The sequence below is a fragment of the Heterodontus francisci genome, chromosome 8, assembly GCF_036365525.1.
Source record: "Heterodontus francisci isolate sHetFra1 chromosome 8, sHetFra1.hap1, whole genome shotgun sequence".
NCBI lineage: Eukaryota > Metazoa > Chordata > Chondrichthyes > Heterodontiformes > Heterodontidae > Heterodontus > Heterodontus francisci.
In genome coordinates, this window is record NC_090378.1 from 22,094,813 (window position 1) to 22,122,346 (window position 27,534).

The window sequence follows — 27,534 nt, forward strand, 5'->3', positions numbered from 1 at the left end:
CAGTGGCCCCAAAACAGAACCTTGCGGTACACCACTAGTAACTAAACTCCAGGATGAACATTTGCCATCAACCAGCACCCTCTGTCTTCTTTCAGCTAGCCAATTTCTGATCCAAAGCTCTAAATCACCTTCAACCCCATACTTCCGTATTTTCTGCAATAGCCTACCGTGGGGAACCTTATCAAACGCCTTACTGAAATCCATATACACCACATCCACGGCTTTACCCTCATCCACCTGTTTGGTCACCTTCTCGAAAAACCCAATAAGGTTTGTTAGGCACGACCTACCTTTCACAAAACCGTGCTGACTATCGCAAATGAACTTATTCTTTTCAAGATGATTATAAATCCTGTCTCTTATAACCTTTTCCAACATTTTACCCACAACCGAAGTAAGGCTCACAGGTCTATAATTACCAGGGCTGTCTCTACTCCCCTTCTTGAACAAGGGGACAACATTTGCTATCCTCCAGTCCTCCGGCACTACTCCTGTCGACAATGACGACATAAAGATCAACAACAACGGCTCTGCAATCTCCTCCCTGGCTTCCCAGAGAAGCCTAGGATAAATCCCATCTGGCCCAGGGGACTTATCTATTTTCACTCTTTCCAAAATTGCTAACACCTCCTCCTTGTGAATCTCAATCCCATCTAGCCTAGTAGGCTGTATCTCAGTAATCTCCTCGGCAACATTTTCTTTTTCTACTGTAAATACTGACGAAAAATATTCATTTAACGCTTCCCCTATCTCCTCTGATTCCTCTGAAGATAGGTTAGAAGAAATATTTCAAGTACTTCAGTTAGATAAAAATGATGTTGAATGCTTTCTAAAGAAAAACCCAGACAGTTTGTGCAGGTAAGACAGTAAGTGAGATATAGAGAAAATGCATAATGGGCTGCACTGATTATAAACTCCTTATAACATTAGTCATTTGAATTATAATCCATACATTTTAGAAAGTGCATTAAGCTGAGAGGAGGGGGGAGCGAAAAGAGAGGGCAAAAGCGAGAGGGACCCAAGAACAAATCACAAACGCTAAATTTTATATTTGTAGAGATCTCTTGGAAAATTACAACCAGTGCCACAAACCCATAACCTCCTCTCCCTGCTGACTGACATCAGGAACCAGCAATGAGCCCCAACATTCCTCCCCTTTGGTGAGGCACTGAAAATTATTTTTGAATAAAAAATTCAGATATCTTATTAGTAACTAAGGGCTGGATTTTGTGCTGGAGGCAGGGCTCCCGGCGCTGGGCAACCCCACCTCTGCATTTTCCCAGCTCCCTGGAGCGATCCTCCAGTCTTTTTAAATCAAAGTTTCAGGAAGCGGGATCCCAAGGGACGGGGATCCTGGCTTCAAGAGCTGCCGGCCAATTAGAGGGCTGGCAGCTCAAGAGTTTCGGCAACACCACCGGGTGCAGTGGCTGCTGCCAGCACTGCAGAGGCCTCGGTCCCAGGCCCAGCACAGGAACCCTGGAACAGAGGTAGGTGGGGTTGCCAGGACCAGTCCAGAGACCCTGGCGAGGGGGGGTGGGGTCTGGTCGTTCAGTCGAGGGGGAGGAGGGGTCCCGGGGAGTAAAGTTGTTCCTGGTGGAGGTCCTCCATGGGCCACATATTGCCCACAAAGGAGGAAGCACCCCCCCCCCCCCCACCACATGCCCACAGGGAGGGCGCCTCGTTTTACAATAAGATCCCAGCAGCGGCCGCAAAAGGCCCTTAATAGGCCACATAAGGGCCTCAATTGGCCTCTAGGCAGGAAGGTCATCGTCAGCCTATCCCACCCCTGGGAAGATCACTGGGCGACGGGGAGGCAATGGGCGCTCCATCCCACTGTCCCTCGTCGTGATACTCCATGCCTCCACCACCACCATCACCCCCAGCCCCCCACACACACACAGCCTCTGATCCCATTTCAGGGGGCCTCATAAAATCCAGCCCTAAGCGTTCTAATTACCAAGAGAAGGTTTTAATCAAAACAAAAATGTCAAAAACACATTGTACAAGAATAGTAAATCTAACCACTTAAATGGTCTTTTGTCTGTTTTCATACTTCAATAAACCTTTTAATGCAAGGCCTCAGTCTGAAGGCGGGGCTTTGATTGGATATTTTTTTTACAGACAACAGCTGGAGAAAGCTTTCAACCACATCTGTATTTTCTGTACATGTGAGGATTACGGGTTATGTAATCTATCCTGCAACAGGAATTGAACAGGGGGAAACGGCATGGCCCTTTATCTAATGAAGATTTAAAAGTTGCTTTTCTTTTCCAAAGGATTTAGATAGAATTTCAAAATTGAATTCTCAATAATTATGATCAGCTTTTAAAATAAAGCTTTAAGAATTAATTATGAAGCTGCTTTTTATTAAGGAATACTCAAACACCTATGATTAGCGACACCCTTAATTGTAGTTTCTTTGTAAAAAAAAGATTGTTCATCAAAAAGAGATTTTTTTCAGACACTCATCTTTATTTGATTGTGTATTCAGTTAAGAAATGTCTCATTAGAATCAGTATTGAGATGTGATGCTTGTTTATGGAAATTCATATTGAAAGACCAAATGAGTCAGCAAACTCATTAAAACTGCACTAAAGGTTACGTTTTCTGTTTCTGCATTCCTGGCGCAGGCTGAAAGTTCACATTGGGAGATTGCAACCCACTAGCCTGTGGTTTTCTGTCCAGTAAATTTAAGGACACTCAGTTGAAATTCGTGGGAGTCATAGTTAAATATGAAGACTGGACTCTGATGCCACTGGGGCACAACTGGTATTTTAATTAGAGGCCTGCATGGTGAAACAATTGTGGTTTTCCAGTTCATTCCCGATTTAACAGATTTCACTATTATTGTGCTTTCTTCTGATTTATATCAAAAACAGTAACCCGTCTGGTTTTCAACCTAACCCTAATATTACCAAAATTAACTGTTCTCTGCTGGCAGAGCAGAGTTGCACAAAGACATGGGGCTGAATTTTACGCTGCCCCAGCGAGTTGGATGCTGGCGTGGGGGCAGTGTAAAATTGAGCGGGAGGCTCCGTGAGGCCTACCTGCCCCGCTCCTGTCTCCAGTCAACTTTACGGCGGTCGGGCGCAGGGGGGTGGGGGGTGGTGGCGGAGGGTGTGGGGAATGGTCCACCCGCCCGAGGCCAATCAAGGCCCTTAAGTGGTCACTTAACAGCCACTTAAGGGCCCTCGCCCGCCTCCACGTGTAATTTACCCATGGCAAGTGGGCGTGCTGGGGACGTGAAAGACCGCCCAGCGATAGCCGCCAGCCTTTCCGTGCCCCAGGGGTGAGGGGGGGGGCATGGCAGTCAGGCACAGGGTTCTCAATTGAGGGCCACCCCCGCCTCCCAACCCACCCCCGGGACCCTAGATACCCCCCTCCCCCCAAATGACCATTCCAGTCTCACAGGGGAGGACCGATCTCCCTGGTGAGGCATGCCCAACTTACCTGGACTCCTGGCTCCATCTGGTCGGCTGGGCTGCAGTCCCAGCAGTGGCCACCGCTCCCCGTGGTGCTGCTGGGACTAAGAGCTGCCAGCCCGCTGGTTGGCCGGCAGCTCACTGAGGCGGGACCTCCTCCCTCAAGTGGGTGGAAGTCCCACCTCGGGACAATTAAAGCCAAGGAATCTGTAAAATGCAGATACCCGGGCTAGGCAGAAGCGGATTCGCCACCGACTTGTACGTCGGTAGCGGATTCCCATCTGCCCAAGGTAAAATCCAGCCTATGGACTTAAAATGCGACTTATGATGGATGCAAGCTGCGCTGATTGGCAAAGTTCAGCAAGAACCTGCCATTAACTTTTCTTAAATTGTTTATAGAATTTTTGCACTCCGCTATGAATGAGCAAATCTATCTGGTGAGTAACTATACTATAGAAGCCAGAAATGTCTTAGGTTCCATATCTATGCTGAATTAGTTGATTTCAGCAGAGGCTGAGGTAGGGCCAGTACAATAGTTCTCAGTACACTTTGGATGAGAGGATGGAGGAAAACTACTAGGCTTCAATGGTCCCTGGTGGAAATACATCCACATCTATATTGGATATGGTTGGAATAAGGCTTGGCTGTGATGCCTCAGGTCTGAATAGCTTATCAACATTCATTGTCAAGGGAGGCAGAAAGAGGCTGGAAAGTAATGAGTAGGTTAACAGTGATGTGTGTTATTGTAAGTTTGTTTGAAATACAGACTGTGACTTCTACACAAGTTCTCAAAGAAACAGAGGCAAAGTTCATTTGAAATTTGTTCTTCTCAGACAAAAGGATAGCCAGAATTCAGAGCTTTGCACTTTAAGTTGAAATAACAATGTTAATGAGCACGTGGGAGATGCAAGTGCACGATAAAATGTTAAAGTTTTTTAGTAAGAGTATCATCTTATCCATAAGAAAAGCTCATTATTTCCACAGAAATTTAAGACAGAGTGCTTCCTGTACTGTGATGCAATAGTAGAAAATGGATACTTGCGCAACTAAAAGGGATTCTTTTTCTCTTTCCCTTCATCACAACTGGGCTTCTCTTTTGGAACAACAGGATTTTTCCTCACTCCCTCCTCTCCCTAGTAAACAGACAGTCCATCTCTCTTTCTCTTCCAACACCCATTACCCCACCACCTCCCGCCACACCACAACCCCTCCCCCCCCCCGCCCCACTAGGCACGGATAAGGAACGGAATGGGAAAAGGAAAGTCAGTGGTATACTCTGCATCCCCTTGCTGGGGATACATGTATCGTTAATATTGCTGTATGTCATGCCTTGCTAATCATACCAGTAGCACTGCCTGTTGGGAGAGGCACATACGGATCAGCAAACATATTGGAAGTGAGAGGGGGGGGGAGGGGGGGGGGGGAAATGGCATGCATAAACACTGCAGGGAGAAATGAGAAGGGAGTCACTGCGATGAATATAAATTAGCAGAAACACATTACAAAGGTTAATATAGAGGCAGAGAGACCTGAAACTACCTATGAAGTCATAAATTTGATTGCAGCACTATCAAGTTTTCCAAATGAATTGCATTGCTAGGTGAATCACCAATTTTCATTAATTTTAGAAGCTCTGCAGGACTTTTGCTTAATTTTCAAGAGAAAGCTTCTAACCATTCCACCACCCCCCACCCCCCCCACCAGTGCTCTTGAAAGGGTAGGGTACACCGGTCACCCATTTACTACCAGCACTTCAAACGGTTTGCGAAACAGATCAGTGATATTAGCTATTTGTCACTTCCTTTTAAAAACATCTTATGGGGCTTTATTGCTAGCTTAATCTAGTGTTAACTTCACCTAGCATTAGCTTCAATTACAGAATAGTGTTTTTATATTGGACAAATCAGATCACAAAAGATGAGGGGGAGCGCCAGTCTTTTTCACAAATAGGTTCAGATAGAGCAGAATCTGGAACTTTTAAGATGCTTTAAATTGAAAGCAGTTAATTATTTAGTTTTGTTTACAGAGTGAACAGATGCACTGTAAAAACTTGGCTCATCATCAATGGGCCTATTAAGTTTTCCTCATTGGTTAAGTCACTAAAAGCTTTATCAGTAATAGCTTAGAGGAGTGGACACAGACTTTCAGGACATTTTCTCATGACTTTTAAGCTTACCAAATCTTATCATTTGTGCAGCAAGAACTGTAAGAACCACTTATCATTTTGTCACAATATAGTCACTTATGTGATACAATGATGCATTCCAGCATTATTTACATTATCGATTTGCATGATGGTTAAAAATAAAGTTTTTTTTAATCTAATCATATTCTGTACTGTTACACATTTGAAATGTAGGTAAATTAGAAAAGCCAACATTACCACTATTAGAATTGCAATTCCTCTATTCCTCTTAATTAAAATGTTAAATTTTAAAGTACTAGTTCTCACTTTGCTCTGCTGTGTACATTGCTTAATTCAAATTATTGTACAATTCATCATTTGGTCCAAAAAAAACTTGAAATTATCAATGGAATGTAAAAAAAACTTCTTTTTAATTTTAGCAGGTGTCACATACCTGCTTCAATCAATACAGATATGCAATGAGGATGACATCCAAGCTATACATTGTTGAGCCTGAGAAGACTATTGGCTGTGACTACGGAAATCTGGACACATTGGGCTGGTTTTCAGTAAGGGCGTCTGCTTGGTGTTTTTCTAGTTCTATGTACAGCCTCTATATCATCCATTTGATCAGCATACATCCCGCAGGCGCTTTATCCACATATTTGTTGTGGATATGGTTGCACTTTGTTTAAGCATTAGCATGTATTCATTGTTTACCTGAATTAATCTGTAAAGCTTTTGCTACCACTTCTGTTCCAACCAGCCTTCATATTTTGGTGCTGTAAGTGTGAAAAGCTTACATTTATTTTGAACATCCAAGCTGATAGTGCAGATTAGAAACAACATGATGTGTGGGAGAAGAAATAGTATTGATATTCCTTGAGAGGTTTAACAACACCAGTATAATGATGGAAGCATGTAGAAGGTACAAGACAAGCTAAAACTTGTTATCCAACATCACTACATTCTAGGGCTATGTTACAAATGAAATCCAGTTATATATGGGAGGACAGTTAGGAAAAAAAGCACATCTGCACGTAACTGGAGTGGCATATGACAGGTCTATGTCACAAATAAGCCTGTAATTTAGGAGGAGATTTACAAAAAGTTGCTTTTCACCATCTTAATTCTGTTACCTACTGCCTCATGAAGATAAACAGGAAAATATATTTTCACACACAAAGCTATGCTTTGCACCTTCATGCATTTTACAAGAACCAGTTTTCACAAGTCAACAACTCCCTCTGAACTGGCTGGTCCAAAGGCATACAAAAAATAGATTTCTGGGATGTCAATCAAGCATGGGAGTGCCCTGTTGCAGGTCCAAGGTCAAATTAGGTATTCTTGGTCCAGTTTGCATAGATGCGTGTCTAAAAGCACCATTACACCTTGGGATCCAATATTATTAGGCACTAATCCAGAAAGCTCATTCAGTGGTTCTATATATGTGAAAATAGACATATTTTAATGGTGCAGGGATTATAGTTGCCATATGTCTAGTTTTAATATGAGCAGTCAGGGTTTTTTGAGTGAGCTATTCACAAGTTTCTAAAATATTTAACAGCAGATATAAAGTCTGACTTTTAGTCGAGTAGTAAATTTACAATACTTATATCTTATAATGTGCAGGAATAGTTATTAAGCTTAATAACAAGGGTTTTATTAGTAGCAATACGAAAATAAGAGCTCCAAGACTTGAGCCTAACCATCTGTCTCCTGTTTGATATGGATATGCCAAGAAGTGGAAATCCTAACTGCAAGGGGAGATATTGTAGAAATGAACTGAAGCAATAGTTTGCAGTACCAAGCATAATGTCAACCCATACCATTTGGCTCACCTCAACTTGTCTATATTCATTACTCTTTTTTGCGAAGAATTTTATGGCATTAGTCCTAAATTTGCCGTTTACTAATTTTAACACTATAGAAAACCCTGAGGAGGACAGCAGCAGACTTCAGGAGAATATAAATCAGTAGTTAGGATGTGGAATGCACCACCCAATAGTGTGGTGAATAGAAACTGAATCTTCTTCTTTGGCCTCCTTATCTCGAGAGACAATGGATAAGCGCCTGGAAGTGGTCAGTGGTTTGTGAAGCAGCGCCTGGAGTGGCTATAAAGGCCAATTCTAGAGTGACAGACTCTTCCACAGGTGCTGCAGAGAAATTTGTTTGTCGGGGCTGTTACACAGTTGGCTCTCCCCTTGCGCCTCTGTCTTTTTTCCTGCCAACTACTAAGTCTCTTCGACTCGCCACATTTTAGCCCCATCATTATGGCTGTCCGCCAGCTCTGGCGAACGCTGGCAACTGACTCCCACGACTTGTGATCAATGTCACAGGATTTCATGTCGCGTTTGCAGATGTCTTTAAAGCGGAGACATGGACGGCCGGTGGGTCTGATACCAGTGGCGAGCTCACTGTACAATGTGTCTTTGGGGATCCTGCCATCTTCCATGCGGCTCACATGGTCAAGCCATCTCAAGCGCCGCTGACTCAGTAGTGTGTATAAGCTGGGAATGTTGGCCGCCTCGAGGACTTCTGTGTTGGAGATACGGTCCTGCCACCTGATGCCAAGTATTCTCCAGAGGCAGCGAAGATGGAATGAATTGAGACGTCGCTCTTGGCTGACATACGTTGTCCAGGCCTCGCTGCCATAGAGCAAGGTACTGAGGACACAGGCCTGATACACTCGGACTTTTGTGTTCCGTGTCAGTGCGCCATTTTCCCACACTCTCTTGGCCAGTCTGGACATAGCAGTGGAAGCCTTTCCCATGTGCTTGTTGATTTCTGCATCTAGAGACAGGTTACTGGTGATAGTTGAGCCGAGGTAGGTGAACTCTTGAACCACTTCCAGAGAGTGGTCGCCAATATTGATGGATGGAGCATTCCTGACGTCCTGCCCCATGATGTTCGTTTTCTTGAGGCTGATGGTTAGGCCAAATTCATTGCAAAAAGCCGCAAACCTGTCGATGAGACTCTGCAGGCACTCTTCAGTGTGAGATGTTAAAGCAGCATCGTCAGCAAAGAGGAGTTCCCTGATGAGGACTTGGCGTACTTTGGACTTCGCTCTTAGACGGGCAAGGTTGAACAACCTGCCCCCTGATCTTGTGTGGAGGAAAATTCCTTCTTCAGAGGACTTGAACGCATGTGAAAGCAGCAGGGAGAAGAAAATCCCAAAAAGTGTGGGTGTGAGAACACAGCCCTGTTTCACTCCACTCAGGATAGGAAAGGGCTCTGATGAGGAGCCACCATGTTGAATTGTGCCTTTCATATTGTCATGGAATGAGGTGATGATACTTAGTAGCTTTGGTGGGCATCCAATCTTTTCTAGTAGTCTGAAGAGACCACGTCTGCTAACGAGGTCAAAGGCTTTGGTGAGATCAATGAAAGCAATGTAGAGGGGCATCTGTTGTTCACGGCATTTCTCCTGTATCTGATGAAGGGAGAACAGCATGTCAACGGTCGCTCTCTCTGCACGAAAGGCACACCGTGCCTCAGGGTAGGCGTGCTCGGCCAGCTTCTGGAGCCTGTTTAGAGCGACTCGAGCAAAGACTTTCCCCACTATGCTGAGCAGGGAGATTCCACGGTAGTTGTTGCAGTCACCGCGGTCACCTTTGTTTTTATAGAGGGTGATGATATTGGCATCACGCATGTCCTGGGGTACTGCTCCCTCGTCCCAGCACAGGCATAGCAGTTCATGTAGTGCTGAGAGTATAGCAGGCTTGGCACTCTTGATTATTTCAGGGGTAATGCTGTCCTTCCCAGGGGCTTTTCTGCTGGCTAGAGAATCAATGGCATCACTGAGTTCTCATTTGGTTGGCTGTATATCCAGCTCATCCATGACTGGTAGAGGCTGGGCTGCATTGAGGGCAGTCTCAGTGACAACATTCTCCCTGGAGTACAGTTCTAGGTACTGCTCAACCCAGCGGTCCATTTGTTTGCGTTGGTCAGTGATTATGTCCCCTGATTTAGATTTGAGGGGGGCGATCTTCTTGATGGTTGGCCCAAGAGCTCTCTTAATGCCATCATACATTCCTCTGATGTTTGCGGTGTCTGAGGCCAGCTGAATATGACTGCATAGGTGTTGCCAGTAGTCGTTTGCGCAGCGCCTGGCTGTTCTTTGTGCAGTGCTTCTGGCTGCTTTAAGTGCTACGGATGTTAAATCGCTGGGGGCTTTCTTGTAGTTCAACAGTGCAATGCGCTTAGCGGCTATGACAGGTTCCAGCTCTTCATTATGATTGAAACCTGTCTGCATTTCTCTTCGCACTTTTGCCGTAGGTGGTCAAAGCTGACGTCTCTGATGTGGGCCCACTTGGTCTCAGCAACCCCTGTGGGAGTGTTTTGAAGGGCTGTTACAAGTGAATTTAGAAATTTTTATAACAGCTGTGGGTGAGAAATTCTGCTCGTGTTGATGCGCGGGTGGCCCTTCTGCTTGGAATGATGCAACTTCTTTGGTCTGAGTCTAACCTTGCTGCACACCAGGGAGTGGTCGGTGTCGCAGTCCGCACTGTGGAAGCTGCGTGTGATTTGAAATCTGTTTAAGGCGGCTCGCCTTGTGACAATGAGGTCTAGCTGGTGCCAATGACGCGATCTTGGGTGCCTCCATGAAACCTGGTGACAGGGTTTAGTGTGAAAGAACGAGTTGGTGATGCAGAGGTTATGATAGGTACACAACTCAAGCAGTCTCTGCCCGTTCTCATTCATCCTTCCAACGCCATAGCGCCCAAGGCAGGAGGGCCATGAGTCATGGTCGGCCCCAACCCTGGCATTAAAGTCCCCCAGCAGGAATAGGTGTTCGGTGTTGAGGATGCTGCTAATGATGTTATGGAGTTCCTCGTAGAACTGATCTTTAGCTTCAGGTGAGGAGCAGAGTGTTGGAGCATAGATGCTGAGTAGGTGTACTGGACCAGAGGTGGTGAGCAGTCGGATGGACGGTATGCGTTCCGAGCCATTTGAGGGAGGCTCTATCATGCTGAGCAAGGGGTTTCTGATGGCGAAGCCCACTCCATGCTGTCTTGGTTCTTCAGGATCCCAGCCCTGCCAGAAGAAGGTGTAGTCTTGCTCTGCTAGAGATCCACTCGCGGGGAGGCGAGTCTCCTGAAGTGCTGTAATGTCTACATTGAGTCTACTGAGCTCGTTGTTAATGATGGCGGTCTTCCGAGAATCGGTGATTTGTGTAAGGTCTACCGACAGGCCAGGACACATAGTTCTGACGTTCCAGCTTGCAAAGCGAAGGGCTGGTACCTTCTTTCCTTTTCTCGTGTTGTTTGGTGCGGTGTATCAGTCCACCTTTCGGGCAATGACCCTGAGCTCCAAGCACCCATTGAAGCAGGTAGACTGTGGCGGGACAGAACCTTATTGACTGGGGGCTGCCCGGTTTGAGGCAGGTGGTAGCTGTCCAGTGAGGTGCGATGACCTCTCCCACCGACAAAGGCAACCCGTGGCGCCCAGTTTCTACGCCAATTTATCTGGACTTATAACCCGTAACTGCTGCCTTCCGTGTTGTTTCAGTCGCTGTGAGGCAACTATGGAGTGACCTCTCCATGGCGCATGCCTGGGCAAATTTATGGAGGTTGAGAGTTGCCCAGTCGTCAAAACCCCCCTCTCAGCCTTTCTGGTGGGGTCCAAAGGAGTGCAGAGCACAACGTTTGGCAACGGTACGGCTGCAGGAACTGCCGGAAACATGCCAAAGGTGACACATGACCGCCTACGGGGTTCCGCTCCGGATGATCTGTTAGGGTTTACTCCCTTAGCCTTGGTCTCTCCCGAGACGCCCACAAGGCAGTGGGGTTGTTAGGGCCCCTACACAGGTGTACGATGATGCCGGTGGGAGGAGGGGATGCAAGGGGGAGCTGGGAAGGGGGCTGTAAGGGGGTGGGGGGTGCAGGGGGAAGATGGCGCGAGGTGGGGGCTGGGACGGGGTTGTGAGGGGGTGAGCTGAGAGAGTGGAGCAGGGAAGGGGACGGGGGGGGGGGTGGTGGTGGTGGTGGAAGTGGGGGGGAAGAGGTGGGGAAGGCGGGGGAAGCGGGTGCAGGTAATAAGCCATTTCCTCAGTGCCCACCATCGACGTCCGGAAAGCTCATCCACGTCCTTCGGGAGGTGAAGCATCTTTTGGCAGACTTACAGAGGTGATTACATTCGCTAAGGGTTTTTTGATGTAGTTTATATAAAGGCATACAGCATTGCCGACAGTGCGCTGCAGATGCTCTCCGAGCCACCTCCCGCGGGCGCTTTGAAGTTCCGGCCGGGGGGCCGTCCGTGGATTTTTTGGGTGTTCGGGGCACCTTTTCTCAAGACTTCCCTAGGGTCCCGCTGCTCCTTCTTCACCTCAATGGACTTACTGCACGCTGAATAGTAGCCTTCAAAAGAGAATTGGGTAATACCTGAAGGAGAAAAATTGCAAGGATCTGGGAAGAGTGAGACTAAATAGATTGCTCTTTAAAAGAGCCGGCACAGACTTGATGGGTTGAATGGCCTCTTTCTGTGCTGTGCTATTCTCTGATTCTATAGACAGACTGGTGAAATGGGCAGACACATGGCAGACAAAATTAAATGCAGAGAAGTGTGAAGTGATGCATTTTGGAAAGAAAAACAAGGAGGCAATATAAACAAAATGGTACAATTCTCAAGGGACTGCAGGAACAGAGGGCCCTGGAGGCTGAACATGGCAGGATAGGGGCGGCACAGTGGCGCAGTGGTTAGCACCGCAGCCTCACAGTTCCAGGGACCCGGGTTCGATTCCGGGTACTGCCTGTGTGGAGTTTGCAAGTTCTCCCTGTGTCTGCGTGGGTTTTCTCCGGGTGCTCCGGTTTCCTCCCACAAGCCAAAAGACTTGCAGGTTGATAGGTAAATTGGCCATTATAAATTGTCACTAGTATCGGTAGGTGGTATGGAAATATAGGGACAGGTGGGGATGTTTGGTAGGAATATGGGATTAGTGTAGGATTAGTATAAATGGGTGGTTGATGTTCGGCACAGACTCGGTGGGCCGAAGGGCCTGTTTCAGTGCTGTATCTCTAATCTAATCTAATCTAATAAATTGGTATGGCTGTTAAAAAGCTTATGGATTCCTGGGCTTTCTAAATAGAGGCAGAAAAACAAGGAAGTTATACTAAACCTGTATAAACACTGGTTAGGCCTCAGTTAGAGCATCGTGTCCAATTGGGGGCACCACATTTTAGGGAGGCTATCAAGGTCCGAAAGAAAGTGCAAAGGAGATTTACTACAATTAAACCAGTGATGAAGCACTTCAGTTCTGTGGAGAGACTTTGGAAGCTGGGACTGTTCGCCTTAGAGCAGAGATGCTTAAGGCGAGATTTCGTACAGAAGATTGTGAAGGATTTTGATAGAGTAAATAAGGAGAAACTGTTTCCACCGGTATGAGGGTTGGTAACCAGATTTAAGCTAATTGGCAAAAGAACCAGAGGAAAGATGAGAATGTTTTTTAATGCAGCAAGTTCTGATGTTCTGAAATTGACTGCCTGGAAGGGCAGTGGAAGCAAATTCAATAGTGCCTTTCAAAGTGGAATTGGATATGTACTGTCAAAAGGAATGTGCAGAGCTATGGGGAAAGAGCTGGACAGTGGGGTTAATTTGACAGTGGGGCCAATAGAAGCACAATGAGCCAAATGGCCTTCTCTTCTGTATGATTCTGTGATTTGAAACCGTCTTTCTTTTTCAGTTTGGCTTAAAGTAACATTCCAAATCACCTTTTCTACATGACATAGTAACGTATGTTAGTCTCAGTTGCTTCCTTTCAAAGTTATATAGACCAAGTTTTCCCTCTCTTTCCTCATGACTGTTCTGAAGCTAGGAATTATTCTTGCCACATTGGTTCTAGAAAGTGAAAGACTCCCTTGTTTTGTTGTTGGACCAGCACTGGCTCAAGGTAGGCTCTAACCGTCTTGGCTATTTACTTCAACATCATAAGAACACTGAGTGCCTAAGATAGAAACCACTTCATTGTCCAGCACAAACTCCCCTCACCTAGATCAACACTAAATGTTGTTACAAAGGTTTCCATTTTTTGTTAAGACTTGAGAAACTATATTTTTAAAAAACAGATAAGCATTTCATGGCTGCTGGAATCTTGAAGAGGCTAAACTGTGGGTGTTTTTTTTTTAAAGGAAGGTCAACAAAAGGTTGACCAGTAAACACGTTTTTACTGGAGGGAACATGTTTGCAAAGAACCCAGCAGGGGGCTGTGTTCTGACCTGAAGGGACAGATGTTTACAAGGAACTGACAGACCACAATTTATGGCTGTCACAGGATTGCTGCTGAATAGTTAGTTTCATTTTGAACTGTTAAATAAAAACCAGTTGGTTTGGCTAAACACAGGCAGTTAGAGTTTGCTTACTGACCTGCTGAGAGAACAGAAGAAAATCCAGACAACTGTTACCTCTCTTTGAAGAATCCCTGCTCTTGAAAAGCAAATCCTGTATCAAGTCATACTGTTGCCTCCTGTATTTTGAAGAAATCCCGCATGTTTGCAGAAAACCTTGCATCTTTGAAGGAACTTTACATTGAATGTGTGATAATTGAAACCTTTGTTGCTGCACACCTGATGTAAGACCTATGTGAAGCCTTCTGTGCTGAATATCTTTGAAAGCCTACCCAGACTGTTCATCAACATCGCCTGGAAAGTACAGTTTTAGGAAGATTCCTAGTGGCAGCCACCTATTCGCCTTTGGAACACCTCGCCAAAACAAAGGACTTCCTTTCATATCATCTATTCAGTATAAGTTTTTGTTTATTCCTTCTACTTCTTTGTAATAGCTGTAAACAAAAATCCTGTTTTTTTTCCTGGTTAACTGGTTATGTGAGTGTGTGTGAGGGCTAGGGTAAAAATAAGGGGCTTTAATATTTCTATCTGTGTGTATGTGTATTTTATTATTGGTTAAGTCTTGGGGTATAATAAACAGATAATTTTGTTGTTTGTTAAAGAAACTTGGTCGGTGTGCTTTATTCTGAGGGAAAGTACAGCATCTGACTGACTACTTCGGTAAGTGGGAAACTTTAAAATATATGTTATGACCTGTGGAGAAGAGGGACTGAATTAACAGTGCACTCCTCCCTCCTCAGTTGTAAAAATGTATCTGAGGAAAAAGAATGGATGGCAAATCATGATGCTCATTGTTTCAACACAAAGGACAATGAAAAGGAAGCACAGTTCATGTGTCTTCTCTTTCCCCAAAAAAACTCTGGCAAACACTTTTCCATGTACATTGCTTTTTAAAATTACAATAGCCTGATTTGAATTGTAGATGGCACCAAGGCTGCTCACACATTCGACTGCATTCCTTGCATACCTTCTGCCTTAAAGACACCTAACCATGGAAGAAATCAATGCAGCAGCCTCGCCAGGACCACTTACCCTCACTGATCTGAGCAAGTGATTGATGCGCTTGTGGTACTGTACCCATGGTCTAAGAGTTACCCCACAGTTTGAAAGCTCCTCCGCTACCTCCATCCAGGCCACCTTGGTGAGGTTGGAGAGTCTTTGGACTCCATCTGCAGTGAAGTGGACCTCCTGCCTTTCCCTGACGGCCAGGAGGAGAACCTGCAGGGAGGCATCACTGAACAGTGGGGCAGGTCGCTGCCTGCTGGCTGTCATGTCATTCAATTTGGCTGCATAGAACATAGAACGTTACAGCGCAGTACAGGCCCTTCAGCCCTCGATGTTGCGCCGACCTGTGAAACCATCTGACCTACACTATTCCATTTTCATCCAATGACCACTTAAATGCCCTTAAAGTTATAGAACATAGAACATTACAGCGCAGTATAGAATAAATAATAGGAAGTCTGGTAAGGAAGGCAAAAACATTTTGATTTAAGTGAAAGCTTCAACTAAGTTATTCTTACTTATTACTTACATGAAAGGAAGGCTGCTACTCCTTGAGGCTGAAAGCACTGAATATTCTATATCTGTAGCAATCATGGTGCTTGGGGCAGTGATGGCGGGTTCCACCAATGAAAGGCCTCCTCTGCCGCATGATCCCTCGTGCTCCCCGTGCCCGTTGCCGCATAGCTAATTTAAATACAAAATCGCGTGGGAAACAGGATTTGCGGCGGGAGCGGAAGTTATGACAACTTCCAGTCCCACAGTTGGGAACGCCATGGCATTCATAAGATTCCACCCGTGATCTCTACCAATATTTATGGTACACTTTCTAGAATAAATGAGTGGTGCAGTACCTCTGATGGAGTATATAGTATATGTTCTGTGGGAGGAAAGGACAAAATGGCCTTTGCTCTTTCCGTATTTTTATGTTGATGAGCACTGCTGGTGATATTAAACAGCTGTAGGTGGGCATTGACTGCGAATTAGTGGAATCGTTTTTACATTCCTTTGGTAGCTGTCCAGATGTACATAACTAGTACCACATAATAGACTTGTGAGCAAAACTAAAGCTCATGGGATTAAAGTGACATTGGCTGCATGGATACAAAATTGGCTAAGGAACAGAAAGCTGAGAGGAGTAGTGAACGGAAAGTATACAGTGGTGTTCCCCAGGGGTCAGTATTAGGACAACTGCTCTTCTTGATATATATCAATGACCTGAATTGGCTATAGAGTGTATAATCTCAAAGTTTACAGCTGATGCGAAACTTGAAATGAAAATTATTAAAGAAAGGGTGTAAAGACAGTCCGAGCAACTACAGGCCAGTTAGTTTATCAGAAGTGGGTAAGGTTTTAGAAACAATAATCAGGGAAAATATCAGCGGACACTTGGAGAGTTTTGAGTTAATTAAGGATAGCCAGCATGGATTTGTAAAAGGCAGATCATGCTTGACTAATCTAATTGAATTTTTTGATGAAGTAACAAAGAAGGTTGATGAAGGGAATGCGGTGGATGTCATTTATGTGGATGTTAATAAAGCATTTAATAAGGTACCACATAAAAGGCTGGTTAACAAAATTGAGGCTCATGGAATAGGAGGATAAGTGTCCAATTGGATAAAAAACTGGCTTAAGGACAGAAAACAGCGAGTCATAGTAAATGTTTTTTCAGACTGGAGCATGGTAGACAGTGGTGTTCCCAAGGGTCAGTGCTGGGACCACTGCTTTTTTTTGCTATATATAAATGACTTTGATCCTGAAATACAGAGTCGCTTCTCAAAATTTGCTGATGACACCAAACTTGGAGATGCGGAAAACATTGAGGATGATATGAACCGCCTACAACAGGACATAGACAGGCTAACAGAATGGGCAGATAAGTGGCAGATGGAATTTAATACAGATAAGTGTGAGGTGATGCATTTTGGCAGATAGAATAAGGAAAGGTAATATATACTTAATGGCACAGTTCTAAACAGTGTCCAGGAACAGAGGAACCTGGGGGAGCATTTGCATATATCTTCGAAGGTGGGAGGACATATTGACAGAGTGGTTAGTAAAGCATATGGGATCTTGGGCTTTACAAATAGAGGCATTGAGTACAAAACCAGGGAAGTTATGCTGAACCTTTATAAAGTTCTGGTTAGGCCCAAACAGGAGTGTTGCATTCAGTTCTAGTCACTGCACTTCAGGAAGGATGTGAGGGTCCTTGAGAGGGTGCAGAGGAGATTTACCAGAATGGTTCTAGGGATGAGGGATTTTAGTTACAAGGTTAGGTTAGAAAAGCTGGATTTGTTCTCCTTAGAACAAAGGAGATTGAGGGGAGATTTAATAAGCGTACAAGATTATGATAGACTTAGATAAATTAGACTAGGAATAACTGTTCCCATTAACAAATGCCGCAAGGATTAGGGGACACAGATTGAAAGTTTTGGGCATGAGACGCAGAAGGAATTCGAGGAAGCACTTTTTCACACAGCGGGTAGGAATGACCTGGAAATGGCTGCCCACGAGGGTGATGGAAGTAGAGATGATAAATGAGTTCAAGAGGAAGTTGGATGGCCACTTGAAAGAACAGACTTGCAGGGCTATGGGGATTGAGCGGCAGAGAGGGACTGACAGCATAGCTCCATGGAGAGCAGGCAATGACCCGATGGGCTGAATGGCCTCCTTCTGTGCCATAAATGACTATATAGAGAGCAAAGAAAGGAAGACTTATAATATTTCAAATTGGGATTAATGGATACACAAGGATATATCAGATCTCTTTTTTTCTCTCCAGTTGTTGACTAAATGCCACATGACACTTGTTCGATTTGTCAATAAGAAATACTTCCTGCAATAATAGTACAACTTTCCTTTAGTAGCTGACATTTGCTTTCAGGAGTTCGGTCAGGAAAGCCTAGGAGTGTGTCAGTATTGGTAGGGACTCTCAAAACTGGGGCAATATTAGCAGCAGGTTCCCAATACAGAAAAATTTGAAAATCTCCATCTGATATATGTACTTTGTCCAGCATATTAATTATAATGTAATTTCCTATTCTGCATGATAGGGACAACAATGATGAACTTCTATTTGGAGGAGATTCATTTTTTTTTTAAAAACATCTTTCCTCTCTTCTCAGCAAATGCCTTGAGGATAAGTAACCCACATAACATCAGAAAAGAGTCTGACAAATATTGGCCACTTAGTATAATACAATCAAAACAGATATTTCTATCCTGATAACTTTGTAGGGAAAAATACATGTGAAGGGTAAAGATAAAGTTTAAAAGTACAGCTATGAAGTTTTAAGGCTGTTTGCATTCTTTTAACAGGTGCAGAAACCTGCCAGCACTCAAATCCTTGGCAATCCAGAAGATGTGCAATCTCATGGGAAATAATACGACAGTAGAGCAGCAGACAAGTAAAGCCATGTTGTTAGCGTTCTTGGCATTTTTTCCCCTTCTCAGACACAAAAACACAGTACCCCCAAGTTCAAACTTTTAATCATTCTACAAACCCCAGTGCTTAAAAACAAAATATTCTTGCAAAGGAACACTTGCATTTGTATATAACACTTATCATTTTTGAAATGTCTGAAAGCACCACACAATAAATGGCATTCAAACACTGAAGTGCAGTGACAGTTATATGAGCAATTATAAATATTACATAAAAGCAGAGCAAGTGATTAATGGCAGTTTTTCAAAATTCCCTTAGCCTCTTTGTTACCATTCTATTTCCCATGTAGGGAAACATGGTTCACTCCATTGTGTAGTGTGTTACAGCTATACAATCTGATTTTTTTTTTTAAGTGTTTTACCCTTTTGAATATTTATTTCTCCCAAAATGCAATGTACGCATCCACTCAACCTCTGTCTGCATGACTCAAATTAGGAAGAAATCTGGTCAGGCATTGTTGACTGAAGTGCAATCACAGAATGCCATTTGGGATCAGGTCAACAGAAAGGAAGCATTTCAAATTGATGGCTGGTTGTAAAGAGAGGCTGGGTTGGCTTCAGTGTGCAGCCACATAAGGAGGAACATTTGAGTTGGGTAGAGCAGAGAGGTTAAGTGGGTCATGAGAAAACAATATAATTAGAGAAAACATTTTTTTTTTAAATGAATAAAAAGTAGAAGTTGAAATCTGACCACATACATGTTCTTATGGGGGTATGGGTGGAAATCACAGGAGAAGAATCACCACTACAGCTACAGTATCACATGTAGTGCAATGGATCACAATTGCAGACAGACCCAAAACTAACCGTTACCAGTTCTCCTCCCCTCCTGGGTTGAGACCTCAGATGCCCAACCTTTCTACAGATAAAAAAAATTATTTCAAAAATTGAAAAGGTCAGACAATATTTTCTGCTGCCAACCTATGTTGATAGAGGATTTAGCCTTAGGATATGCCTAGTTAAAGCAATTACACCTTGTGGCTTTAAAAGGCAGAGGCCATCTTAACCAAAGTGGTACCTCAGTAGTCCAGCACTACATTGTAATGATGCGATTCTTAAAAAATAGAATATTCTTAGACTTGCTGTGAATACCATCATAGAAGGTCTGACAAAATAATATATATCAAGGAACAGGTCAAAGACTGAGTTTGAGCAAAATCAAAAACTTGCAAATGCTTCAGGTTGCTTATTCTAAAACCAATTTCCAACAATGATATTGTACAACTTAGTAATTTGTTTTATTTAAATGTTTTACAAGAATAAGGAAACCGAGGAGAATTTCTCTCCCTGTCCTTTACTTCTCCTTTAAATTCAGTTTAACTACAAAAAGGTACTTCTGTAGCCCCCAAGGAACGTGCATTTCAGATTGCCTGAAATATAGAAGGTAAATGTCAAAGGCCACATCCAACACACAGGCGGTGCAGTGGTTAGCACCGCAGCCTCACAGCTCCAGTGACCTGGGTACTGCCTGTGTGGAGTTTGCAAGTTCTCCCTATGACAGCGTGGGTTTTTGCCGGGTGCTCCGGATTCCTCCCACCGCCAAAGACTTGCAGGTTGATAGGTAAATTGGCCATTGTAAATTGCCGCTAGTGTAGGTAGGTGGTAGGAGAATGGTAGGGAATATGGGATTAATGTAGGATTCGTATAAATGGGTGGCTGATGGTCGACACAGACTCGGTGGGCTGAAGGGCCTGTTTCAGTGCTGTAGCTCTGTATCTCTCTAACAAGAAAAAGCCCAACCATGTCAGCCCGACCTCCAATGGCATCACCATTTCTGAATCCTCCATCAACGTGGTGGCCACTATTGACAAGAAGCTTAACAGTATGGCTAGAATAAGATCATAAGAAATAGGAGCAGGAGTAGGCCATTTGGCCCCTCGAGCCAGCTCTGCCATTCAATAAGATCATGGCTGATCTGATTGTGGCCTTAACTCCACTTTCCTGCCTGCAGCAGCCCCCTCCACCCCGTCCCCCCATAACCCATTACTACCTTGTCGATCAAAAATCTAACTCAGCCATCAATATATTCAAGCATCCAGCCTCCATTGCTCTTTAGGAAAGAGAATTCCAAAGATTAACAACCCTCTAAGAAATTCTTCCTCATCTCCGTATTAAATGGAAGACCCCTTATTTTTAAACTGTTCTCCCTAGTTTTAGATTCCCCCACAAGGCGAAACATCCTCTCACCATCTACACTGTTAAGCCCCTTCAGAATCTTATGTGTTTCAACAAGATCACCTCTCAGTCTTCGAAACTCCAATGACTATATGCCCTACCTGCTCAACTTTTCCTCAAAAGGCAACCCCTTCATCCCAGGAATCAGCCTAGAAAACCTTCTTTGAAGTGCTTCCAATGCAATTATATACCTCCTTAAACATGGAGACCAAAACTGTACACAGTACTCTAGGTGCAGTCTCACCAATGCCCTGTACAGTTGTAGCAAGATTTCCCTATTTTTATACTTCATCCCCCTTGCAATAAATGCCAACATTCCATCCGCCTTCCTGATTACTTGCTGTAGCTGGATGCTAACCTTTTGTGATTCATGTACAAGGACACCCAGATCCTTCTGTACCGCAACATTCTGCAGTCTCTATTTAAATAATATTCTGCTTTTCTATTCTTCCTGCCAAAGTGGACAACCTCACATTTTCCCACATTATACTCCACCTGCCACATTTTTGCCCACTCACTTAACCTATCTATATCCCTTTGCAGGCACTATGTCCTCCTCAAAATTTGCTTTTCTACCTATCTTGGTATTGTCAGCAAATTTGGTTACAATACACACTGTCCCTTCATCCAAGTCAATATGGATCGTAAATAGTTGAGGCGCCAGCACTGATCCCTGTGGCACTCCACCAGTTACAGTTTGCCAACCTGAAAATTCCCCATTTATCCCGACTCTGTTTCCAGTTAGTTAGCCAATCTTCTATCCATGCTAATATATCACCCCCAATGCCATGAGTTCTTATCTTGTACAGTAGCCTTTCATGTGGCACCTTATCGAATGCCTTTCGGAAACCAAAATACACTACATCTACTGGTTTCCTTTTATCCACCTTCTTGTTACATTCTCAAAACTCTAATAGCTTTGTCAAACACAGGGCTAGAATTTATACTACGAAAACAATGGCGGTCCGCCCGTGCGGCGGCTCATTTAAATAGCCGGGGCAGACCGCCCACCCCGATGACATGGAGGGGCCAGGCAGTCCATCGCTGCAATGGCGTCAATCGCCTTTGTGCAGGCGCTGACGCCATTTTTAAAGGGCTCCGAGCCCTAACATTCAATTTAAATATTTAAAGCCAACTTCAATAAAAAAAATTTAAATCCATGTAAATTGCCCCTCTCCCACCCTTCAAAAACCTTAAAATGAATCACTTGCCTGCTCCCCTCCAAAAAAAACTTTTCCTGCCCACCTGACCTTCCCTTCCCCCTAAAGTACATAAACTTTACACTCTAACCCTTCCCACCATCCCCTACACCAATGATATTATTTTGACCCCGCTCCCCACCCCCCCCACACACAGAGAAACTTACTGCTGCCCCCTCCCACCAATGTTCCATCTTGGATCTCCAGACAGGGAAATTCAGTAAAATTCAGCCCACAATTTCCATTTCATAAAACATGTTGACCTTGCCTTATTGCATTATGATTTTCTGAATGTCTTGCTACTACACCTTAATAGATTCCAGCATTTTCCCAATGACAGATGTTAGGCTAACTGGCCTATAGTTTCCTGCTTTCTGTCTCCCTCCTTTCTTGAATACAGTTGTTACATTTGCAGTTTTCCAATCCACTGGTAACTTTCCAGAATCTAGGAAATTTTGGAAAATTACAACCAATGCATCCACTATCTCTGCAGCTACTTCTTTTAAGATGCTAGGATGCAGGTCATCAAGTCCAGAAGACTTGTCAGCCTTTTGTCCCATCAGTTTTCATAGTACTTTTTCTCTAGAGATGGTGATGGTTTTAAGTTCCTTCCTCCCTTTTACCCCGTCTCAATCTCTAAGGGGCCAATGCTTACTGTAGGTACTCTTTTCCTTTTTATATACTTGTAGAAGCCTTTACTGTCTGTTTTTATATTTCTTGCTATATCTCATCCTCTAATTTCTCCCTCTTTTTTTTAAGCTATCCTTTGCTGGTTTCTAAAATTTTGCCAAACTTCTGGCCTATCACTATTCTTTGCAGCATTGTACACCTGTTCTTTCAATTTGAGACCTTCATTAGTTCCTTAGTTAGCCATGGATGGTGCATCCTTCTCGTAGAATCTTTAATTCTCAACGGTATATATCATTGTTGAGAGTTATGAAATATCACCTTAAATGTCTTCCACTGCTTTTCTACCGTCTTACCTTTTCACCTATTTTCACAGTCCACTTTAGCCAACTCGTAACTGCCTTTTATTTAAGTTCATTTATTCGCTCACTGGACAATAGTTTCAGACCCAAATTTCTCACCCTCGAACTGAATGTGAAATTTTATCATGTTATGATCACACTTGCCTAGAGGAGCCTTCACTACGAGGTCGGTAATTAATCCTGTCTCATTACACATTACCAGGTGTAAATCAGCCTGCTACCTGGTTGATTCCAGAATTTTTTGTTCTGACAAACAGTCCCGAATACACGTTATGAATTCATCCTCCAGGCTACATTTGCCAATTTGATTCGTCCAATCGATATGAAGATTATTGCAGTACCTTTCTTACAAGCCCCCATTATTTATTGATTTATACTCTGTCCTACAGTGTAGCTACTCTTTGGGGGGCCTATAAACTATTCCAACCCATGACTTCTTTCCCTTGCTATTTCTTATCTCTACCCAAACTAATTCTACACCTTAATCTTCTGAGCCAAGATCATTTCTCACTATTGTACTGATCTCTTCCTTTATTAACAGAGCTACCCCACCTCCTTTTCCTTTTTTTAAAAAATTCGTTCATGGGATGTGGGTGTTGCTGGCTGGGCTAGCATTTATTGCCCATCCCTAATAATTGTTCCTGAGCGGTCTTTTTGAACCACTGCAGTCCTTGAGGTGTGGGTACGCCAACAGTGCTGTTAGGAAGGGAATTCCAGGATTTTGACCCAACGGCAGTGAAGGAATGGCAATATAGTTCCAAGTCAGGATGGTGTGTGGCTTGGAGGAGAAAGTGCATCTGCTGCCCTTGTCCTTCCAGGTGGTAGAGGTCACGGGTGCTGTCGAAGGAGCCTTGGTGAGTTGCAGCAGAGCATCTTGTAGATGGTACACACTGCTGCCACTGGTGAACGGAGTGAATGTTGAAGGTGGTGGATGGGGTACCAATCAAGCAGGCTGCTTTGTCCTGGATGGTGTTGAGCTTCTTGAGCGTTGAAGCTTTTTTTTTTTTATTTGTTCACAGGATGTGGGCATCGCTGGCATTTATTGCCCATCCCTATTGCCCTTGAGCAGGGTGTGGTGAGTTGCCGTCTTGAACCGCTGCAGTCCATGGGGTGTAGGTACACCAACAGCGCTGTTAGGGAGTTCCAGAATTTTGACCCAGGATGCACCCATCCAGGCAAGTGAACAGTATTCCATCACACTCCTGACTTGTGCCTTGTAGATGGTGGACAGGCATTGGGAAGACAGGTGGTGAGTTACCTGGCAGAATTCCCAGCCTCTGACCTGCTCTTGTAGCCACATCGTTTATGTGGCTGGTCCCCAGGACGTTGATAGTGGGGGATTCAGCAATGGTAATGCCATTGAACATCAAGGGCAGATGATCAGATTCTCTCTTGTTTGAGATGGTCATTGCCTGGCACTCGTGCAGCGCGAATGTTACTTTCTTCCTAACCTTCTGAAATGTCAAATACCCTTGAATATTCAGTTCCCAACCTTGGTCAACCTGTAATAAAGTCTCTGTAATGACTATATCATATACTCATGTAGTACTATTTGTCTCATCAATTCATCCATCTTATTATGAAATTCTGCGTGCATTCAGATAAAGAGCCTTTAATTTAGTTCTTTTTACCATTTTTTCCTAGTTTGACCTTATTTACTGGTACACTTATGTTTGTACGCTCTGTCCTTCCTGTCACACCCTGGTTATCATTACCCGTATTGCTACACTGCACTACTGCCTTGTCCTTTCTCTTTAACTTTCCGAATCTCCCCTCACATGAGCCCGTCCTCCCACTATTTAGTTAAAAGCCCTCTCTACAGCTCTAGGTATGCGATTCGCCAGGACACAGATCCCAGCAAGAACAGCAAGGCTGGATACTCTGACAAGTGGCACACTTCATGACACATCAAAGTCTCCCCATGGTCTACATGGCCAGTAAAGAGTATGGTGGAATGCATACCAGTTGCCTAAATGGATGCATCTGCAACACTGCTCGATCAAAAACTAAACAGGACAGAGTAGTCATTTTGATTGGTACTGTGCCACTGGGCTCTATATCCAGTCCTCTCCATCACTGCAGTGCCACGTACTACCTACAGATAAATGGCAGCAATTTGCCAAACTGACCTGAACACATCTCCCATAATCTCGACCACCAAAAAGGACAAAAGCTGCAATCCCCAGGAACACCATCAACTGCTAATTCCCCTCCAAGTTACACATCATCCTGACCTGCACATATTGCTGTTCCTTTATAATTGCTGGGTCAGTATCCTGGAATTCCCTATCTGACATCATTGTGGGTACACCATCATCACAAGGACTGCAGCAATTCAAGGAAATTGTCCATCACTAAGAGTGGCTTGGTAGCACCACTATTGACTGAGCTGGCCGAGTCGTAAAGGACATAGCTACTAGACTGGGTCTGTGGCAGGTGGAGAGGGAAACAACAAGAGGGAAAAATGTACTTGACCTCGTCACCAATCTGCCTACTGCAGATACATCTGTCCATGACAGTATTGGTAGGAGTGATCACTGCACGGTTCTTGTGGAGACAAAGTCCCATCTTCACATTGAGGATACCCTGATCGTTTTGTGCAGCACTACCACCGTGCTAAATGGGATAGATTTCGAACAGATCTAGCAATGCAAACTGGGTATCCATGAGATGCTGTGGGCCAGCAGCAGCAGCAGAATTGTACTCAACCTCAATCTGTAACCTCATGGCCCGGCATATCCCCCACTCTATCATTACCATCAAGCAGGGGGATTAACCCTGGTTCAATGATGAGTGCAGGAGGGCATGCCAAGAGCAACACCAGGTATACCTCAAAATGATGTGTCAACCTGGTGAGGCTACAACACAGGACTGCTTGCGTGCCAATTAGCGTAAGCAGCATGCGATAGACAGGGCTAAGCGATCCCACAACGAACGGTTCAGATCTAAGCTCTGCAGTCTTGCCACATCCAGACGTGAATGGTGGTGAACAATTAAACAACTAACTGGAGGAGGTGGCTCCACAAATATCCCCATATTCAATGATGGGGTAGCCCAGCACATCAGTGCAAAAGACAAGGCTGAAGCATTTTCAACAATCTTCAGCCAGATGTGTCGAGTGGATGATCCATCTCAGCCTCCTCCCCAAGTCCCCAGCATCACAGATGCCGGTCTTCAGCAGTTCGATTCACTCTGCGTGATATCAAGAAATGATTAGAGGCTATGGGCCCTGACAACATTCTGGCAATAGTACTGAAGACCTGTGCTCCAGAACGTGCCACACCCCTAGCCATCTGTTCCAGTACAGCTACAACACTGGCATCGACCTGGCAATGTGGAAAATGGCCCAAGTATGTCCTGTACACAAAAAGCAGGACAAATCCAAACCAGCCAAATACCACCCCATCAGTCCACTCTCAATCATCAGTAAAGTGATGGAAGGTGTCGTCAACAATGCTATCAAGCGGCACTTGCTTAGCAATAACCTGCTCAGTGACGCTCGCTTTGAGTTCCGCCAGGGCCGGTCAGCACCTGACTTCATTACAGCTTTGGTTCAAACATAGACAAAAGAGCTGAACTCAAGAGGTGAGCTGAGAGCGACTGCTCTTGACATCAAGGCAGCATTTGACAGAGTATGGCATCAGGGAGCCCTAGCAAAACTGAAGTCAATGGGAAACAGAGGGAAAACTCTCCACTGGTTGGAGTCATTCCTAGCGCAAAGGAAGATAGTTGTGGTTGTTGGAGGTCAATCGTCTCAGCTCCAGGACATCACTGCAGGAGTTCCTCAGGGTCGTGTCCTTCAGCTGCTTCATCAATGATCTTCCTTTAATTATAAGGTCAGAAGTGGGGATGTTCACTGAAGATTGCACAATGTTCTGCACCATTCGCGACTCCTTGGATACTGAAGTAGTCCATGTAGAAATGCAGCAAGTCCTGGACAATATCCAGGCTTGGGCTGATGTGTGGTGCGAATGTTACTTGCCACTTAAGTGCCAGGCAATGACCATCTCCAACAAGAGAGAATCTAACCATCTCCCCTTGATGTTCAATGGCATTATTATCGTTGAATTAAAGGCCTGCTCAGGTCGAGAAAAAAGAACCCAACCTGACCCCAACCGAACTACAGCAGACCCAAGCCCGACCCAGCCCGAGTCCCTCCAATTTTGCCCCAAGCCCGACCCGACCCCGCCCGACTCGACCCGATCCGACCATCCCTTTACATAGCTTCCGATTGGGAAGCTGCACGAAGCTGCAGCGCATGCGTGATGACGCCATAGTGACTCGCTCACTGTGCAGACTCAGTTCCGTCCCGGACTCTCAGCTCAGGTAAGTTTTTTAAATTTCAATACTTGCCAGCAAAGCACTTACCGTGTATGTCCAGCCAGACCTGACCCGAGCCCGACCTGGACCCGGCCCGACCCAAGCCCAAATGGCGTACCCTGAAGATGGGCCCGACCTGACCCGAACCCGACACGTCGTCAGGTCCCCTTGGGTTCGGGTCAGGTAGCAGGCCTCTACGCTGAATCCCCCACTATCAACATCCTGGCGGTTACCACTGACCAGAAACTGAACTGGAATAGCCATATAAATACCATGGCTACAAGTGCAGGTCAGAGGCTAGGAATCCTGAGGCGAGTAACTCACCTCCTGACTCCCCAAAGCCTGTCCACCATCTACAAGGCACAAGTCAGGAGTGTGATTGCATACTCTCCACTTGCCTGGATGGGTGCAGCTCCAACAACACTCAAGAAGCTCGACACCATCCAGGACAAAGCAGCCCGCTTGACTGGCACCCCATTTACAAACATTCACTCCCTACACCACCGACGCACAGTG

At 44.7% G+C, this 27,534-nt stretch overlaps 1 protein-coding gene across 5 annotated transcripts in view; it reads right to left on the bottom strand.

Moving 5' to 3' along the window:
* The window catches only part of tgfbr3 (transforming growth factor, beta receptor III), a 234,838-nt gene that overhangs the window by 144,368 nt on the left and 62,936 nt on the right, over nucleotides 1–27,534 (bottom strand). The gene's annotated exons all lie outside the window — the stretch shown is intronic.